Source organism: Mustela erminea, chromosome 6, assembly GCF_009829155.1.
Source record: "Mustela erminea isolate mMusErm1 chromosome 6, mMusErm1.Pri, whole genome shotgun sequence".
Lineage (NCBI taxonomy): Eukaryota > Metazoa > Chordata > Mammalia > Carnivora > Mustelidae > Mustela > Mustela erminea.
Genome location: NC_045619.1, coordinates 27,690,266 through 27,710,450, shown reverse-complemented (window position 1 = coordinate 27,710,450; position 20,185 = coordinate 27,690,266). Strand labels below are relative to the sequence as shown.

The 20,185-nt window shown below is 40.3% G+C and overlaps 1 long non-coding RNA gene across 1 annotated transcript; it reads left to right on the top strand.

Moving 5' to 3' along the window:
- Nucleotides 1-1,176: 1,176 nt before the first annotated feature.
- LOC116593026 lies at nucleotides 1,177-19,340 on the top strand. Its single transcript, XR_004286712.1, has 3 exons — nucleotides 1,177-1,309; nucleotides 2,801-2,803; nucleotides 19,329-19,340. It is a non-coding gene; the product is annotated as an uncharacterized LOC116593026 (long non-coding RNA).
- Nucleotides 19,341-20,185: the final 845 nt, after the last annotated feature.

Genomic DNA, 20,185 nt, shown 5'->3' with positions numbered 1-20,185 from the left:
CCACTTAGCTGCAGGGAAGTATTTTAAACTATTATACGTATGAAATTAGATTTATAAAAACATCCCCTTAAAAGAAACATAACGATAAAAGGAGCTTGAACATCACCGCATATGACAATCTGTAACCAATGAAATAATTTAGAAATCAGTGATATTTTGTTCCAGTGAATTAATGATCATAAATATATACATTTTGTAGTACACTTTCTCCACTTTAAAATAAACTGTATTTCTTATAGATAGAAGACTGAAAGTAAGTGCTTTATTTTAAATTAAATGTTGTAATCCAGGGTTCTAATTTGTTAGACCCTGATATTCATTTGCCTTGAACGTTGGATGCAATCCTATTTGAAGCAAGTTGGTTCGGCACTCAGGGAAGTTGCCTAGTTCTCTTTCAATCCAGAGGGCAAGAACCATCTGTCTCGCCTCACCCATTTCTCCTTTCTTGCTGTGTACCTTGATTTGGCACCTGTGCTTTGAGTAGATGAGTAAAGAACTGCAGGTTTTTCTTCCTTTAGGGAGTCTACTCCAATCAGATAAAAGACCATTTTTCTCTCTCTGTTACTATAGTCCCTGAGAACCTGTCCTGTGTGTGTCCTCAAAATATTGTGAGCTTTTTCAAGGAACCAACATTGCATCCCAGGATCTGATGATACTTATTACATACTCCCCAATGACAGTTGAGTGAATCGGTTGAAGAATCAGGTAAGTGGTATGAAGGAGTTGAAGGTATTTGGAAACACCACCCCTTTAGTGGGTTGAATAGTGGCCTCCACACACCTAGAACCTCAGAATGTGACTTTATTTGAAAATAGGATCTTTACAGGGGTGTCTGGGTGGCTCAGTGGGTTAAATCCTCCTTTGGCTCAGGTCATGATTCAGGGGTCCTGGAATAGAGCCCCGCATGGGGGGGGGGTCTCTGCTCAGCGGGGAGTCTGCTTCCCCCTCTCTCTCTGCCTGCTTCTCTGCCTACTTGTGATCTCTGTCAAGTAAATAAACAAAATCTTAAAAAAACAAAAACAAACTGAGGGTTGCTGGGGGGAGGGGGGTTGGGAGAAGGGGGGTGGGGTTATGGACACTGGGGACACTGCTTTTGTGATTGCTGTGAAGTGTGTAAACCTGGCGATTCACAGACCTGTACCCCTGGGGATAAAAATATATGTTTATAAAAAATAAAAAATTTCAAAAAAAAAACCCCCCAAAAAACAAAAAAACAAAAACAAAACAAAACAAAAAATCCCAGGGTCTTTACAGATGTAGTTAGTTTGTGATCTCCAGAAAAAATCATCCTGGATATAGGCTGAACTTAGTCCTCCTAAAGGAAAGTAAGGAGAGATTGGGAGCCAGCCATGCACTGGGGAAGAAGAAAGGTCATGTCAAGACAGAAGCAGAGATTGAGGCCCTGCTGCCACACATCACAGGGCACCAGGAACCACCAGAAGCTGAGACAGCCAAGGAAAAAGGCTCCCTGAGAGCCCATAGAGGGATCATGTGACTTTGGATTTCTGGTCTCAAAATCTGGGAGAGAACAAATTTCTGTTGTTTTAAGCCATCAAGTTTGTGGCAATCTTATTCGGCAGCCCTCGGAAACTAATAAACCCAAATGTGTTTACAACTGTGATCCTAGATGATGACAAAGGGCCTACCAACTCACTTGCCCTTCTCATTCCCAGAAAGTTACAAAAAAAAGTATTAGATTGGGTGAATGTGAAATGCCATGTGCTGGGTCACACACAGAACTTTATATGTGTCACTGCTAAAATCATTTCCCTATTTGACAAATGAGGACTCTGAGGTTGAAAGAGTAAATAACTAGTGTCAAAAAATTTGTAATAGGGGCACCTGGCTGGCGCAATCAGAGAAGCACGTGCCTTATGATCTCGGGGTCCTGCGTTTGAGCCCCATGTTGGGGTGTAGAGTTACTTAAAAATAATTCAGTAAACTTAAAAAAAAGGTACATAATAATCATAACCATTTGGGTGCTTGCTATGTGCTAGGCAATGTGCCAGACTCTTTATATGAATTATCTTATCTCGTGCTTACAACAAGACAAGAAAGGTAGGTGCTCTTAATTTTCCCCTGTTTCAAAGATGAAGAAACAAAGGCATGGAGTATAAATACATTATGTGTTCAGTATCTCTTGTGCTTGGCAAAAGCAGGATTTGAATCCAAGTAGTGTGATTCAAAAGTCCAGTGCTCTATGGTACATGGATAGCATGTGCCCCCACCTTTGGCCATTCCTGTCTCTGATTCCATGGTACAACCCGTGTACATGCTAACCGCCCATCAGCCTTCTGAGTGCATGATTTTAGCACCTTGGCCATTTCCCAGGATGCTTTCTTCACTCTATCACGGATACTCCTAGTACACTAATTTTTACAAAACGCTTTTGAAATCCAAAGCAAGTCTGATGGCCAAACTATAACACAACCTTCCACCATTTGTTCTGTTTGGATCCCAGTGAGACAGCGGCAAAGCCACCCTGTTTTGTCTTCGTTGTTTGATTACAGTCAATGTTGACGCATGGGCCGTTCTGGAGGGACCTTGTCAGTTGTCACGGTTACACAAGGCAGCTCAGTAAGTCCTGTAGCTTAATAAACACTCTTTGCCCTGGTACAACCAACTGATGTTAGTGGGATTTACACCCCCTTCCTTTGCCAGAATTGTATCTACACATGTTTTTCCACACATGTAGGATAATAAACAGAGAGTGGAGGCCCAAAGGAGCTTGTGATACAATCGGGGTAAGAAGCTTCAGTTGGCCTTAAATGTCAAACCGTATCCTTCCTGAATAATCAAGAATGTCAGTATCTATTACTTTCTACTTCTCAGCATGTACCTTGCACAAATCTCAAGTTTCATATGATGCATTTTCTAGGTGGAAAGTCTTTCTAGAGACCTTTTACTTTTCTACCTATACTTTTTAGAGTGATGGCATATATTAGTTTAATAATTCAAATGCACTACTAATATATATTAGTCATTCAAATTGTATAAACCATAGACTAAAGTGAACAAACTATTGAAACAAATTGCAAATCTAACTACCATCCCCAGTCTTCATAATTACCCCGAATACTGCTATGTCAGTGTACTTGAAGCAGCCAATCAGTCACAGTCTCTTCCTTTTATGCTTCCCCCCTGGGCATTGACAATTGACTCAAATGTGGGCCTCTGGGAAGGTCAGCCAACTCACTTCCTGGCATTGGAGGTTTGGAAATATACCTAAAAATACATTAATTTCCCTCTGTATGACAGAAACTGAGAGCTGGTATATAGGAGCCATTGATGTCCGTGGTATTGAGGAGCAGAAACAGTGGCTTGGTAACAAGAGAGATGAATGAGACAGACAAAGTAAAGAGGGAATCAAAGTAAAAGGGAATCAAGGTGCAGAGAAGCGCCTTTGACGGATTCCCCCAGTGCTCTGTCAGTTTCTTGAAGACAATCTCAGTTATCTATCTCTGTGTAACAAATTTAACTCAGAACTAAATTAATGAAGAACATTTGTTTTCCCACAATTTCTATGAGTCAGGAGTCTGGATACGACTTAACGAGATCCTGTGTCCCCAGGTCTCTCACAAAATTACAATGCAGGCACTGACCAAAGCTACGGTCTCATCTGACATCTCACCTAGGGAAGGGTGTTTTCCAGGCTCTCATGGCCGTCAGCAGGATTCTGTTCTTGCCAAGAGTTAAATCAAGAACCTTGGCTCCTCTTGAGCTGCGGGCCAGAGGCTGCTGCCCTCAACTCCTTGTCAGGTAAGCTGATCATAGGACAGTGCACAATGTGGCATCTGCCTTCATCAGAGTGGAAAGAGAAAGAACAAGATGGAAGACACAGTCTTTTTAAACTTAGTCTTGGAAGAGACATCCCATCACTTTGGCTGAGTTCTGTTTGTTAGAAGTCACTAGATTCAGTCTACACTCCTGGGGATGGGATAAGACATGGAATAAATATCAGGAGTCAGGGGTGATTGAGGGTCATTTTAAAAGCAGCCTGATACAGTGACATGTCTCAGCCAGTTGGAGCTGTGAAATAGCCCCAATATCCGTGCAATGAGGCTTGGGTTTTGCTGAAACTGGCCAAAATTGGTTTCTATTATTGACAGCCAAAATTTCTTCCCTGTATGCTGTAGTTTAATCAGATTTCCCTTTTGAATCAAAGGGTAATTGTATTATGAGAACACTTATTACTGCATTTCTAAATTGCTTTTACACACACACACACACACACACACACACACACAAACACACACACATCCCCATACACACCCCCAACAGATTATTTAACAGTGATGATAAAGGTTGAAATGTGAGAAAACAAAATATTAAGGACTCTTACCAATAGGAAAATCAATACCAGAAAATAAAAATCTCTGAAATCTTTAGATAATCAGTGACTATATTATGATTAGTGCTCTTTCCTATTTTTTTTTAATCCCTAAATGCTAGCATGGAGCAAATTAATTTCACTACGTTTTTAATTTTCCAAACATCTTCATTTTCGTTCATCCTACTGTGAAATAGAAAGGGAAACAAACAAAATAGTCTAACACTATGACTAGTTTGAATATGTTTTCTCTTCTTCAGAGTGTGAAATACATTTTTGTGGTCACTATAAAATTGAAAAAAAAAATTAGTGAAAACCCCTTATCTTGGTTGCTATATCAATCTGTAGAAGTAGAGTAGCTTTTCAAAAAAACCTTTAGCAAAAAGTCCCCTCCCTGGTTTTTCCTGCAAACATTACCCCTAAGCATTGCTTCCTTCCATATTATTTGTACACTTAACCTCAAAATTTGATCCAAGAAGTCAGGAGCAGATAGAAGAAAGACCCTTAAAGTCAGCCCTCTGTAGACCAGGCCTTACAAGCTTCATGGTGGAGATGAAAACCTCTCAACTCACAGAAGTTGAACCGCTGTACCTCTGGGTCTCGCCCCCCAGTCAGGAATGCTGAAGTATGCACCTCAACCACACAAACATTTTCTTTTCATTTTCTGGACTCGAGTTTATCTTTGCCATGCAGAATCAATATAGCTTTACAGAGAAAAATTTGCAATAAATCAAAAAAGCTGGTTTAAAAAGCCAACAAAGAGACATACTGGGCATAATTTCCCAAGCATGCCAGGACAGGACCATGTGTTATGGAGTTTATCTAAGAAAGCAAAGAAATTCCCAAAGGATTACCTCAGAGTTGGTTTCTCATTTTGGTAAAGATTTCTTGTATCTATTGGTTCTATCAATTAAAATAGACCCTGCAGGATATAATGATATTATAAACCATGACCAGAAATCCTCCAAATTAGAAAAGAAAATTTAGTGCCCCACAAAGGGGGGGGGGGCGCAAATACAGATCAGCTTTCCCAGGTGTCTGCTCTTGATTTTGACAATTTAAAAAAACGGGGCAGTGAGGTGGTGGGGGGAGGGATGGTTGGAGAAGAAAAGAAAGACTCACGTAGCTTTTTCCATTGAAGACAACACACATTTCTATTTTTCCTCAGTTGATAAGTCCCCCAAATAACATACATAAGTCAAAAATCCTTCTTACAACCAGCCATTTTGTATACTACTGGTTTCCCATATCTTGTAAATGTTGGTTGGGGCCTGACTGGTCAAGCTTACTGACTTTTTCCAATAATTCATCCACCACCTCATACTGATTGAAACATCTTATCTTCAAGTGTGTGATACCCTGCCTCACTGATAATACCAGATCGGCCAGTAAATCTCAATTTTGACTACGTGTTAGAATTATCTGGGAGAGCTTTAGGAAAAAAAAAAAAATCCCAGTTTCCAGGCTGCTCCCTGGGCCAATTTTTCCAGAATCTGTAGTGGTGGGATTCAGACATTGATTTTTTTTTTTTTTTTAAGATTTTATTTCTTTATTTGACACAGGGAGAGCACAAGCAAGCGTAGTAGTAGACAGAGGGAGAGGGAGAGGAAGAAGGAAAGGGAGAAGCAGGGTCCCTGCTGAGCGAGGAGCCTGACACAGGTCTTGATCCCAGGACATTGGGATAGTGACCTGAGCCAAAGGCAGTTGCTTAATCAACTGAGCCACCCAGGCGCCCCTCAGGCAATGATATTTTTTAAAGCCCCCCAGTGTTTATAACATGTATTCAAAGCTGAAAGCTACTGCTAGATGCCATTTTAGTATATTAACTATGATCTTAACTGTTGAAAACTGATGAACTATTAGGGAACTTAAGAAATAATGTTGTATTCATTATACCTCGATATATTAAATAAAATTTTAATTTTATTAAACTAATTGAATATAGTTAATTAAAAATAATTAAAATAATTAATTAAAATTAGAAAAGAAATAAAAGAAATGAATTTTCCCTTGGAATGATATTTTAAGGAAAGCAAGGACACTAGTTTAAGACAGTAACTAGTTTAAGACAGTAACACAAACTTATTGGGCCTTTACTATTATGCACAAGGAAAACATATCCCACAAATTTCCATTAATTGTTGAAGACATGCTCTCTCTTCTGGAAGTTTCGTTGGAGGAAAAAATGGCAATGCATCTATTAAACTGCCAAAGAGAACACTATTGAAAAAAGTACTAGATGCCTGGTTGTCTCGATCAGTTAAGTGTCTGCCTTCCACTCAGGTCATGATCTCAAGGTCTCAGGGTGCTGGGATCGAGCCCCATGTTGGGCTCCCTGCTCAGTGAGGGGAACTGGCTTTCTCGTTTCCCTCTGCTGCTCCTACTGCTTGTGCTCTCTCTCAAATAAATAAAATCTTAAAAAAAAAAAGAAGTACCAATTCAGAACCAGGGTAACAGTGCTTATAGTAGTATACCACAAATATGAGAAGCAACCTTTTCACCGTTAAACAAAACCTGGCAAAGTAAGAGCTGAAGTCTGGAAGGAAGCCTTTACGATGTGTAGTCATATCCTTCTCCGCCTAGAGACACAGAGTCAGAGAGGAGTGGTTAGGCTAATATTTTATCACTTGTGAGGGGTGTTTGAAAAAAAAAAAACCCTTCTCCTCATTCATACTCCAGGGATTTTGTTTTCAATGTATGCAAAAATGTCTCATTTCGTGTCTGGCCAATACTAAATGCTCAATAAATTGTAGCGATTGGTAGAGGTAAGGTGGGAGGAACGAATGTATTGGCAATAATAATGTCTACAAAGATTTATTCAGGGTTATGGTCACTACCTCAAAATACTTCACAAAAACTGTTTCTTTTGTTGGTGACACCTCACTTATTTGAAACATAGGAAGTTTCAGAGCAAAATAATGAAAGAGGGTCAGTAAAAAAGGCTTTTATTAGAGCTTCCATGAAAACTGAAAATAGCCTTTTAGTACTGAACATTTTATGTAATCAATTATAAAATATATATAATGTCACCTGACTTTATCAAGAAGATTCTAGAGTATTGTTGGCCTGATAAAAATACTTTATATATCTAGAAATATAAGTTTAAGAGTTAAAAGGACTTTCCTATGTTACTTAATTTAATTATCATATATAGTAAAAAATATAGATATTATTACCCCTTCTTTATTATTAAAATGCAGGCTTAGAGGATGAGAGGGACTTAGCTAAGGGGGCTGAGCTCCTAAGTGGTAGAGCCAACATTTCACTGCAGGTTTTCTACCTCTGAGTCCTTCATCAAGTTACATAGTTGGACCCTGTTGTCACACTAGCCTCTTGAATAATTGACTTGACAGCTCTAGTGTAATTCTGTCCTTGCTTTCCTTGAGCAAAACGGAATCTTGCTCTATTTGACATCTTGCTTACCATGAAAACATGGTACCTCATTATGTTGTTGAGTATTTCTTATTTGAAGGCTCTGGAAACAAATTATCCTCAGAATTCAGAGCCAGGAAAGAATCTGTATCAACCAACAAGCTGGGAGCTTCTTCTCATTAGATTAGGAGAGTCACATGATCACTGAGTGTCTCTCCTTGCCCCAACTTCCAGAAAACTCAGAACAAAGTATTACACTTGATCACTGTAGTGTTCTCAGTCTAGTTTTCTGTGACATACCATCCCTGCTTCCTTCCCTCCATACCCTGAGAGAATACTATGACCTTTATATGAGACTTTTACTTTTCAGTATTTGTCAGTGATTCAGTTTTATTGTACTGTGGATGTGGTATACATCTGTAGTGTTCAACAGCCTGAAGTCTATTTACCCCCTTTTGTGGTAATAGAATGTCACTATTTCTTGGTTCCTTCCTTTTCCCCATTCTCAGTCCATGTGGGTTAGAGGGGATTAATCCCGGTCTTTTAGAGCCAAGGGTGGGACCATAACACAGGCCAGGCCACTGTACTCTGTTGCTCCAACCACAATTAATGATATAACATAAGTCTGGCCTATCAAAGCACATTTAAATGCTTTCACTAACATGACTGTGAAGCGGGTGCTAATCTTCCACTAGAACGCCCAAGAATATGGGATGAAAAACTAGGGCTTCTGGCTGCCATTTTGCTCCACAGGAAACAGTGCCTGGCAAAGGAACCAACCCAAAGCAAAGCAGACCTGAGATGTGAAGACAGGGAAACCGAAGACTTCTTGAAATCTTTGGAACCAGTTGTGTTAGATGTGTGTTCTACCTCAGGACTCCCACTACCGGGGCCGATAAATTCCCTTTTGTGCCTAAACCATTGTAGCGGGGTTTTCTGGACCTTGCAATCCAACATGGGTTAAGAAATATAGTGATTGATTTTTTACCACCACACATTCTATCTGCAAGTAGGCAGGACACAAATCAAACTAAATACACACTATGTGCAAATTTTTATTCTTAGTATTACAATGAATCAAGACAACTTTTTGAGTAGCTGGTGGTTATATTGGTCATCAACATTTCTTTCACAAGGACTGAAATATAACGGCCTTACAATTCATCCTTTCTGTTTTGTTTCTGCTCATTAGATAGAACATAGCAAAATAAAAAATATGCTCATTTTCTTCCACTGTGGTAATAAATCTGAAGCCATTGTCAATAGACTACTTTTAGATTTCAAATAAATGGATTCCATGAACATCATGCCCTTTTCAAACAAGGATGTTTCAGCTCTTACAGCTCTAAGATCTCAAGTTAAAATCAAAAGGCTTTTCTGGACCAGTTACGGCACTGCTGGACTTTCTTGCTGATAATATTTCTCTCTCACTATCTCTGATTTCTTTAGCAATAATGGCAAATGCATGAACCATTCCTAAATAGTTTATTTGTTCTTCTGTTGTGGATTTTCACTTTGACTTTTATTATTTAGATACAGTGCCTCAAGATTGGACATAACTTATGCCTGGTCCTCCTGTCAAAGGTTCAAAGTGTGGCTTAATATGTGTGTATGTGTGTGTGTGTGTGTGTGTGATGGAATTAGTTTCATTTCTTAAAAGTAGCTTCTAGTTACACTTTCTGTTATGAACAGAATGCTTATGTGTCCCAGAATTTATCTGTTAAAGCCATATCCCTCACCGTGATAATATTTGGCAACAGGGCCTTTGGGAGGTGACTAAGATCAGAGTGGGGTCAGGAGGATAAGACCCTCCTGATGGGATTAGTGGCTTTACAAGAAGAGGGAAAAGAGAGAGACAGTTTTTTCCTCTGCCAAGTGAAGGCCCAGCAAGAAAGAAGCTATTTGCAAACCAGGAAGAAAACGCTCAACCAGCCAACACCTTGATCTTGGACTTCCCCATCTCCAGAACTGTGAGAAATGAAATTTCTGCTGTTTAAGCCACCTAGTCTGTGGTACTTCGTCATGGCAAGCCCAAGCTAAGTCACCCCCACTTCCAGTATGTGTGGCCTCGAATTTATTTTTTATTGCTAGAAGTAGCAGGTTAGGGAAAAATTCTGCTAAAATTGAGGATAAACAACCAAACTTGTGAAGTTGTATTTTATCTTCATGATGGAATGAAGATCTCCCATTAAAAGGCAAATCTTCCTTTTCAAAAGCTTGAATAGGAGAGTTCTTTAAAAAGAAATACATCTGCTTAAATATAGGTCGCTGGAGATACAAGAAGCTAAGAAAGTTTTTGGCTTTTATCCCGTAGCATTTTCATTTCAGGGTGAATTGGATGCATTTTAATTTAGGCATAACTGAAGTTTTCCTCCTTGTTTTCTTCCCCCCTTTATGGACAGACAAACAAGCACATATAGACCTTTCGTTTCATCAGGACGATTCTCAGCCTTCACATTACTTGTGTTTTCCCAGAGGCAGTGTTGTTTGGTGAGAGACCATCGGTTTCAGAGTCCAAAAACTTGTTTTAGTCCTTTCTGACTAACTGAGAGAGTCTGAACAAACCATTTAATTTTTCCTGTTTTCCTATCACTAAAAAGAGGGCATGAATACCCTCCAGATTTAGCTCATGTGATTTCTGTAAGGGTTACATGAGTATTGCCGGCAGCTGTCCTTTTACTCAACCAACACGACTAGCAAAGATCCTTAAGTGTCTTCCTTGGGCCATGCACTGTGCAAGGCCCTGGGAACCTAATGATAAAACAGAGGTTTTTGAAAAAAATAGTTTAAATAACACTCTGCTTCAATCACAAATCTCACAGGCTGATTGATAGAGAAAGCAGACAAGTAAATACGTAAACATGAGGCAGGTAAGTGTGCTCTCTTGGAGGACTTTGCGCTAGCATTAGGAAGGCTTGTAACTCTCTTATTATGCCTGTCCTTCCACTTCTTCTTTTAATGTCCTTTTCCTAACAAGGTTATGGACTCCACAAGGGCGCTGTCTGCTTTGCTAACTATTCCATCCACGGGGCCCTCAGCATAATTATTTAGGAACTGGGAGGGAAAAAAAAAAAATCTGGGGAAGTCACTTGAGAAAGTCAATGTGATATCATTTCTAGAGCCATTCGATGTTAAATGACATTTGCAGCTTAATCCTAAAAGGACAGGAAAACCCCAGCCTTCCATTTTTACACAACCCGAGAGCTTTGCCTTCATGTCATTCTTTGCAGATCAGTTAACTGCGTAAAATCCCTCTCTCTGGGCACTGGTTTTTTCTTTGCCCCGACTTTACACGAGAAAGTAATAAAGTCAGGTACCAGTTTTCATTCTCTTTGACTAAATTACATTAAGCCAACAACAACAAAAAAGAAAAGCAAAATTGATTGGCTTCATTTCCCAAGTACACAAGGATGCTGCGTTGAATTAATGACCTTAAGTATTTCATGGTTAGAGTCCTTCTACACATTTCTGGTTTGAAGCAATAGCTACACCCGGCTCGTCCTTGCAGTAAATACATCACTAGTGTGTATAATCTTGTTCTGTAAACTCCTGCAAATCCCAGGGACGTGCAGAATTCATCAGCTCCAAGAGATGCCAGGCTGGAGTTTGAAGAGAAAATCCTCTCCCTCTTACAATTCCAAACATGTTAAAGAAATGCCCTTAGCAGGGATTTTTTTTTTTTTTTTTTTTTTTTTTTGGACTGATAGGTCCCTCCCACCACAGTTGATTTGGAGGTGGGTTTAATTCCTCCACCAAGAGGACTTTATGGAAACTGGGATCCCGAAGGAACACAGAACTTTTATTGGTATCTGCCATTAATTTATTCTGTTTTCTAAAACCTGATCCCCAGGAAAAGAGATAAAAACAGGGAATTCTGTTGAGGTTGGGATAATATTCTTAAAAGATAGGCATTCATAACTTACGGTGGGCTCTGCAAATCAGAAAACAAAATCAGAAAGATGTTCTTAATTTGGAAAAGTTTCAGAGCCTCTCCAAGGTCATTTGTTTATTTTTTAATTTTCCAAGAATGAAGGGAAGGTTGAGGAAGTTTGTCGAAAGAAAGTAAACAGGCCCTTTGGCTCTGAAAATTAGCTCAGTAGCAAAGAGCTAATGTTTTCTAGCCATTGTGACCTTATTTGAGAAGATTATATTGCCTTGTCAGGTCAGAACTCGTATGGGAGAAGCAAGTGCCAACTTTCCTCTTCAAGATTAGGCAGGCAAAAGTCGGTATGTCTGGTTACACGGGACCCAATCTGCCCTTGACCCGTAGCTTTATACTTGTTCTTTAAGGCAGAAATCGTTTTCCAAAAGCTCTCAGAATGGTGCTGATATGTAGGAAAGAAAACTTCATCTTGTTATTTCTCCCCAGCAGATGCCTCTATGATAATAGGAAAATAAGAATATTATTGAATTTTCCTAATGGCATCAACTTACTACCCTAAAGCCTGGTATTTTTTAAAGTCCATTAAAGGCTGGAACTCATGGCTTTTTTAGAAGCCCTTTTCCCTTCTCCAGAAACACAAAGAAGAAGATTCTAGTATTGTATACACTAGAATAGTATGTCTCCAAAAGATTTGAATAATCATTTACTATTGAAGTATAACCTAATTTTATCACATTATAACTGTCCTTAAGAACAATTTATACTGTATGTGAAACAGACAGAGACAGACAGAGACAGAAATAGAGAGAAAATAAGATGGGAAAATTACTAAAATCTTTCAACTGTCTAAGTTTGTTGGGGTAATTTGATCTTTTCCTCTGGGGCACACAGGGAATAGTATTTACTGAAACTAATGTTATCAAGATGGTGAAAATTCCCCCCTTGATACATAGGCTTTGAAATGCTGAGGAAGTCAATGTAAACAGGCACAACTCACCTTTGTGACTTGGTTCCTCAGGAAAGTTAGACTCTAGTCCCCGCCTTCTTTCCTACCAATCCCCCTCTCTCCTCACATACCTTCTGCTACAAAAAGATGTTCTAAATATATCATTGAATTATAGGCAGGGGAGAGCCCTGCCACTGAAATAAATTGTTTTCCATAAGTCATGTTTGTGATTTGCAAATGCTGGCAAAGCCACAGGAAAACTGTGGGAGGAAGAGAAATCCCAAATCGACTCCCTGCTGAGTGCGAGTCAGACACAGGGCTCAATCCCATGACCCTGAGATCATGACCTGAGCCTTAATCAAAGGTGGGGGGCTTAACCAACTGAGCCACCCCGGTGCCCTGAAAACTGTGATTTTCAATGCTAGACCACCGTTGAAAGCATTTAAATTCAGAGCAGCATATATCATCACAAACCCTGTACCTGACATGTTGGATTTGGCTATCTTTTTGTGAAGATCTATTTTCTTTTATACTCAACTCTTAATTCATATGATGAGAATTGGGATAATTAAAACCTAACTTCAGTGGGAAAGTTCTGAAAATGCTTACAAATTGGTTACCCTCTAGTTCACTGTTCTAAAAAAAAATTGAATAGGTTCAGAAATGTTGGTATGGATTCAATTCACCATATGTCCACTTAATGATTATTTGGAAACAACAAGGAATAGACCTCCCACAGACAACTCTCTTTATTACTAGATTTCTTCAAAGCATAGGCTCAGAATACAATATGTTTTGAGCTTGAAAATGGATAAGAAGCTGGCTCCAAGAAGACTAATAAATGAATTTAACTGGTCCTTGGATGGTTATCCAGAAAGACCTTCATACAATATACGCAATGAATTGTAGCTTTTTATCCCTTTGTATTCAAAGGCATTATACATTCAGTATTACAAATGTGGAGGGAAAGGGTTATAATGGTGAGTAGAATTGGGGAGATCTATCCTGTCAAATTTGTGCAGTTCCAAAGAATCCTGACTCTGGAGAGAAAAGATCTGAGTGCCCGTTTGGTAATTATTCTTTAAGCTTCAGCATCCCTATTTTGTTAAAGTGATATAATAACAATCTCTCTTGGTTCTTGTGAGAATTAAAATAGACGATATGTAAGATAGATGGTTTATAAAACATAAAGCACTATGCAAATGGGATACATCACGTTTTTTGAATTACGTGGCAGAGAAGGTCTGGGTCATCAAAATGATAAAACAAGTATTTATTTCAGGATGATGTCAGTGACAGAGTCGAACTGGCTTGTGCTGATTTGTCCTGGCTTGGGAGAGCTGACTGTTAAAGTTTCAGGAATTACGTCAGCCAGCTGACATGACGGTGGAACTTGAAATCAGCCAATGGCGGGGGTGGTGGGGTGGGGGGTATTGACACCATGGAAATGGGCTAGTTCTACAATCAGGGTTTACTCCCTCCCCTCTCTCTCTCTTGTGACAGTTAGTTGATGGGGGACATCACTGGAAACTCGTTCAGTAGGCTTGGATAGAGGTCCAGCAATCTATCACTATGGAACAAAACCACTCCAAAATTTAGCAGCTTCATATAACAGCTACCATTTGTTATATTCTGTGCAGTGACTGGTCTCAGCAGGGTGGTTCTCTGCTCCAATGTGGTATCAGCTAGGACTGTACTCATCCAGAGGCTTCACTGAACAGGAATATCCAAGATAACTTAGTCTCATGATTAGCAGTTGGTATGTACTACTGACTGGGTTCTCATCTGGGACTATCTATAGAAGCACTTAGGTTCTCCTTCGTATTGTCCCTCATATGACTTGTGTTTCTTACAATATTAAAGCTGAGTTTCCAAATTAGAACATTTCAAGTGTGAAGGTAAAAGCCCTAGATCTCCACGGGCCGGTCTTGGAAGTTACAGAATTACTTTCCTCACATTCTGGTGATCAAAATAAGTAACTGCCAAAAATTTTACCACCATGTTTAATTAATCACAGATAACGTGATACCGGAATTCATAGAAACCCAAGAGTATTCATTAAGTTGGATGCCAATATTTTTGATGAGTCCCTCCCCTAATTTCTTCTTTAACTGGAGATAAATTTTATTGCTTTATGCTACATATTTTGCCAAATTTAAAGTATCCCTTAGTCTTGATATGTCACCTACACAACTGGACAAATAGACCAGACTATGGAGGATTTACTGAAAAGAGAATTAAGAATAATTTCTCCAAGTCCTCTAAAACACAACAGATTCCTAAAAGAGAATATCAAGTATTTTGAAGAATGAAAAGGAGTTAATCATAAACCTAACCAGGAGTTGTTTGAGTGACTGTGTGATTCAAGTTTATAAGGCGACCAAAGCAGTTTCCCAGGCATCTTGAAAGAGTGAACAAAGTACAGCTGGGTTAGATATAGACTGGAATGCCACAGCACCATTCGGTCTAGGGAGGCCTTGTTGGTCAGCAACCAACACAAGAAGAGCACAGAATGCAGGATGTGTGTCAGTTATGATGCTTCCAGCTGTAAGAAATGGAAAACCTAATTAAATGAGATTTATCATCCCACAAAATGAGAATTCTTGAGTCTGGTAGTTGCAAGGTTGTTTAATTTAATAGCTCAATCACGTCAAGGGTTATGGGGCTGCTTCTTTGTGTCTTCCATCGGTATTACCCTCACAGTGGGTGGCAATATATTGTGGTGCTCAGATCCAAACACTAAATCCTCACATGGCAAAATCTAAGGGCGGAGCAGAAAATCGGGGGAGAGGAGGAGAAAAGGCAGTTCTGTTGCCCTCATTTATTTCTCTCTCTCTGGAGAAGAAAAATATTTCTCTCTCTGCAGGGGAAGAAAAATATTTCCCGTACTACTTACCAGATTTCCTCTTACATCTGATTGGTCAGAACTGGGTCTCAGGGCCATCCTTCAGCCATTCACTAGCAAAGGGGAATGGATTAACCGTAGTCCAGTTGAACCAATCCCTGGAACTTTGGGGAAGACTCTTTTTCTTGACTACTTCATTATCAGATATCTGAACAAATTGGAGTTGTACTGGCAAGAAGGAAGGAGGATGTGGCTATGGGGTGGGGTGGCGGCAACCGATAGTGTTTTCTGGTTTTTTTTTTTAAGATTTATTTATCTGAGAGAGAGAGAGAGAGAGAGAGCATGTGCTTGAGTGTGGGGAGGGGTAGAGGGAGAGGGAGAGAAGCTGACTTCCCACTGAATCCTGAGCCTGATGTGGCACTCCATCCCAGGAACCTGAGATCATGACCTGAGCTGAAATCAAGATTCCGATGCTTAAACAACTGAGCCACGCAGGCCACGCCCCGCCCCCAACCCCGGGGTTGATTCTTAAAATGGCTGCATGGTTCTGAGGGATTGATCCATCTAGAAGTATAAAAACTTAGTGTAGACCCTAGAGCTAGGTATAGGGTCTTAGATAAATAAGCTAGGGTTCAGGACAGTGTCAGCAGAGAATTGAATAGCAGAAATGAGTAACCTAGATTTATGGAACACCAAGCTAGGCACTCCCTCTTCTAGCATCACATTTAATACTCTGAAAGGAAGATGCTATTATCTGTGCTAGGAATGAGGCTCAAAGAGAAAACTGTTAAAAGATAAAAGTTAGTGAAGCTAAAAATTAAAACACGTGTTGTTTTAATTCCAAGGATGGTCTGGCTCAACACCATGTTGATGAGAGCCATCTCATGTTCCACTTTATGCAAGATACTCCTCTTTCCTCTTGTATCTCTCCAACATCCTCACCCTCTCCTATTGTGAGGGAGGAGAGCAGTGGGCAATAAGAGCTAGAAGCTTCCACATTTTGTGATAGATCCCAAGGCCCTGTCTCAAAGCTCTGTACTGAGGGAATAATGAGAAAAGCAAAAAACAGTCATACAAATAATAGTGACAGTACATTGTGGTCTTTTATTTAACGTCACTGACCCCATCAATTTGGCCAATTTGAGGGGAACTGGTGGTTGGATGCATCAATATCAAGGGTGAATACCCTGAATACTCAGATTAAAACTCAAATTGGTTTTGAAATTCAGAATTATTTTGATATTGGATATTTTCACGGTTAATGGTACTGAAAGACCTCACTGCATAAATGCTTTGACCTCAGAAATTTGGTGATTACCTGTATGTCCTTATTCTTTCGAGCTGTTTGATGGAGAAAGTGACTGGATGATTGACCTCTGCTATAGAGGACATTTCAGCAAGAAAATGGTCATTAGACCTTTCATACTGCTTTCTCCACTAGGCAGCCACGTTGATCACAGATTATTATGTTTTCATCTGAGTCTTCAGGAGGCCACCACACAAAGGCTCCTCTCTTTGGGAAACATTTCAAGAGGAACTTATTCTAGGAGGCTTTCTTGGGGGAGCGAAGGTAGCAGGGGTCACTTTTGGCAGGATATTTTCAGCCCATAGATTAAGTTGTTTATGGGCCTACAAACACATTCCCTTCTGTTAAATAGAGTGAAGCAAACTTACATCACTCCCCATAACATTTTCTAACATATAATGTTTCTTTCTTTGACATACAAGCTATGTTGTAGGATGGCGAACATCCAGGGGGAATTGCAAAATTTAGGCAATGACTCAGACCCTCCAATCCCCCAATGTTTTAATATTCATTTCATTAAAATATTTTGCAAATGACCAGATACTTATCTGGGTTTTGCAGCTTTCGTCCTAAAAACAATGCTATTTAGATGGTACTTCAACTTCAACTATGATAAGTTGTATCATATTTATAACTTTTTTTTTTTAAATCCCCCCTGCAATGCCTTGTTCTCAGCAAAAGAGATCAGGAACTTGGTGATAATGGATTACAAACAAAGAAACAACAACAAGAAAAACTACCCAATGGTCCCTTTATCCTAGTTTCTCTTGGCTCAACACATCTTTAAAAGTGGCAAGCATTTCCCCAGGGAGACCATCCAGCCAACAGCTTGAAAACACAGGCTTTTAGAAGCCTTTGGCTGTGAGCATGAACCAAGGTGATGACTAGGGCGCTTGTTTGGCTAGAGTCTTTGTTCCATTCGTAGCAGGGCAGCAGTGCAATGTGGAAGAAAAACAAATTTTAATAAAAGAAAATCAACTCAAACAAAAACACATTGCTCTGGCTGGTGTTTTTGGGTTCTGGTCCTTGGGTTCTGGTAAATTAGGATAATTGTTCCTGGTGCCCATGTTTGTGTGTGTCGGCAGGGGAGGGTGTGCGGGGGCCGGGGGCGGGAGGGATGGTGTGTGTGGCACAGGCACATGCTGAAGAGGGGGAGGGGCCCTATTGCAGCTGGCATCTGGAGGAGGAAGAAACCCCCTCCAGCTGTTGCCAAACAAGAGTGGGGTCTAATTCATACATAATGCAGGCAGTCAATTATGCATGCCCGTGCATATTATCAGACATATATGTCTCAGAGGGAACAAATAGCCATTTTCAAACTCAAGTTCTTCCAGGGAGAGTAGAATGAAAGGCCCTTTTGTCCTTTTGTGTACTTTGAAGGTGGGTCTGCCACTAGGTCTTTAAGAAGGGCCTGGAGAGAAACCCTGGCTCTATCAGGGGGCCCCCTCTCTGACCAGTGTGGAGGGGAAACATTTTGAGGCATATGTTAATAAGTATATATCTGATTATTAACTCACTTCCACAGAAGGCACACACTCTATACTCTGTTTCTCAAAGGACTGCCCAAACAATGCCGTCAGAAAAATGTACCTTAAAACCTTTTCATTGCCTATTCTTTCTGATCAATCTCCGCAGCCATCATCATCAGGAAGAAATTAATTTCCTGCTTCGGTGAGGAAAGTTTTAGCTTCCAAAATGGACCAGACTTTACTTCCTGCTCTGTCTTTTCAATCCCCTTTCTTTTGGAGCTCCCAATGCCAATAACACAATTCTGTAATAATACAGGTACAACGTGGAGGCTGCTTTCCCAGCTAACCCTGCCTGCCCTCTTTCACTGAACTGCCAAATTTTGTAGTAATGTGTTTGAGAGATATCTAAAGAAAATTGAAAACTGCTCAGTGTACACATTCATCAAGTTGTAAATTGCAAGTATACATGCTAAATCTATAGTGATATTTAGTGACATCCCTGCCCCTCTTCCTCCTTCTAAAATCTTCACTCTCTTCTTGATGCTCCCATCCATAGGGTATAGTAAAAACAAACGTATTGTATTATAACTCTGATCCTAGGTCAGGGGTGATTGGTTCAGGATTGGCTAATGAAGTGGGATTTTTTTTTTTGGTCTCCCCCAAAATAGGCTGATCTTACTATTCAGAGCTATAAAATTCAAGAGATGTTGGCTGTAATGTTTTCCACATGTGGCAAAGAGAAAGTGAATCCTAACACTTTTGTTGTCCTTGGTTCCAATTTTTTTCTGAGTTCAAGTAATGTTTTCTTAGTTTCCATGAAACATCTCAGTATCCTCATTCATAATACATTATCCTCTGTGTTTCAGCTGGTTTGAAATGAGTCTCTGTCCCTTGCTGAGAAAAGAGTCCCAAGTAATACAGCAGCTATCCTTCAAAAGAAAGTTAAACTTTTTTCCTGGATAGGGTCTGTGTTCCACGCTGGGAAGAGAGGTAGCACCTGACCTAGAGAAAAGAAAGCAGGATTTAGGCCAAGGGTTGTTTTAAATTCCTGTTTTCTTTTACCAGCTTTGTGCCTTTGGGTAAATTGCTTAACCTCTCTGATAATATTAGCTCCCCTGCAGTGCTGTTTTCAGACTTGGAGATGGCATGTGTAAAGCAGCAAGATTATCATAGGTAGCCAATGAATGGTACCTCTACTCTGAAAATAGCTATCCCAATACTCAAGAAGAACTCTCAACAGTGTGAAACTACAAAGCCGACTCGGTTTATTCGGCTCATTTTTTTTCTTTTCCCTTGCTTCTCACCCACTTTCCTCCTTTTTATCCTTCCTTTGCAGTTTATTTCCCTTTTAGAGAACCCGAGATGGTGCAGGATTTCCAGTATTCACCCATTCACCACCAGGAAGTAGCTAGAGCATTAGCGTAGAATCCCTTTTGAGCAACCATTCTTTACCAGAATTATGTTCTCCATTGTTTCCAATCCAATGCTTCCAGCTTCAAGGTTTCTGACAGGACCTACTGTCTTTGGTTGGGGTCAAGGTCCAGAGGCAGAGATGTAGTAGTTAATTGGGTGGGGTGGGGGTGGGCTTATGGGAACGATACCTGTGTCGGTGAGTGTGCAGCAGGAGGGGGCAGAGGGAGAGTGTGGCCCTGGCTGGAGCTGTCACCAAGGCCTCAGTGCATTCCCCCACAGACAGAGCTCTTGAGCTAGGTTGGCCTTCAAAGTTACCCCACGGAGACAAGGTGGCTGGGCCTAGGTGCCCCTGTGTTTACGAGGAATCCTGGGTTGCAGCGTACTCCCAGACTGAATATAATCCCCAGGCCAGGCAGTACTCTTCAGCCAAGGGCAGTCTTGGAAGAGGCACTCAAGTGTGAGAGTCAGCATCCACTGTTCCCAGCATCTGGAAGGGTAAGTCCCTGGGTCCCAAAGCAGGTGTCTTCCACTCCGATTCAGCAGTGTGTCTTCCAATCCATCACTGTAGTAACTGAATATTGAGTAGAGGGTTCTTTATGCAATAGAGGAGTCAACCATGTT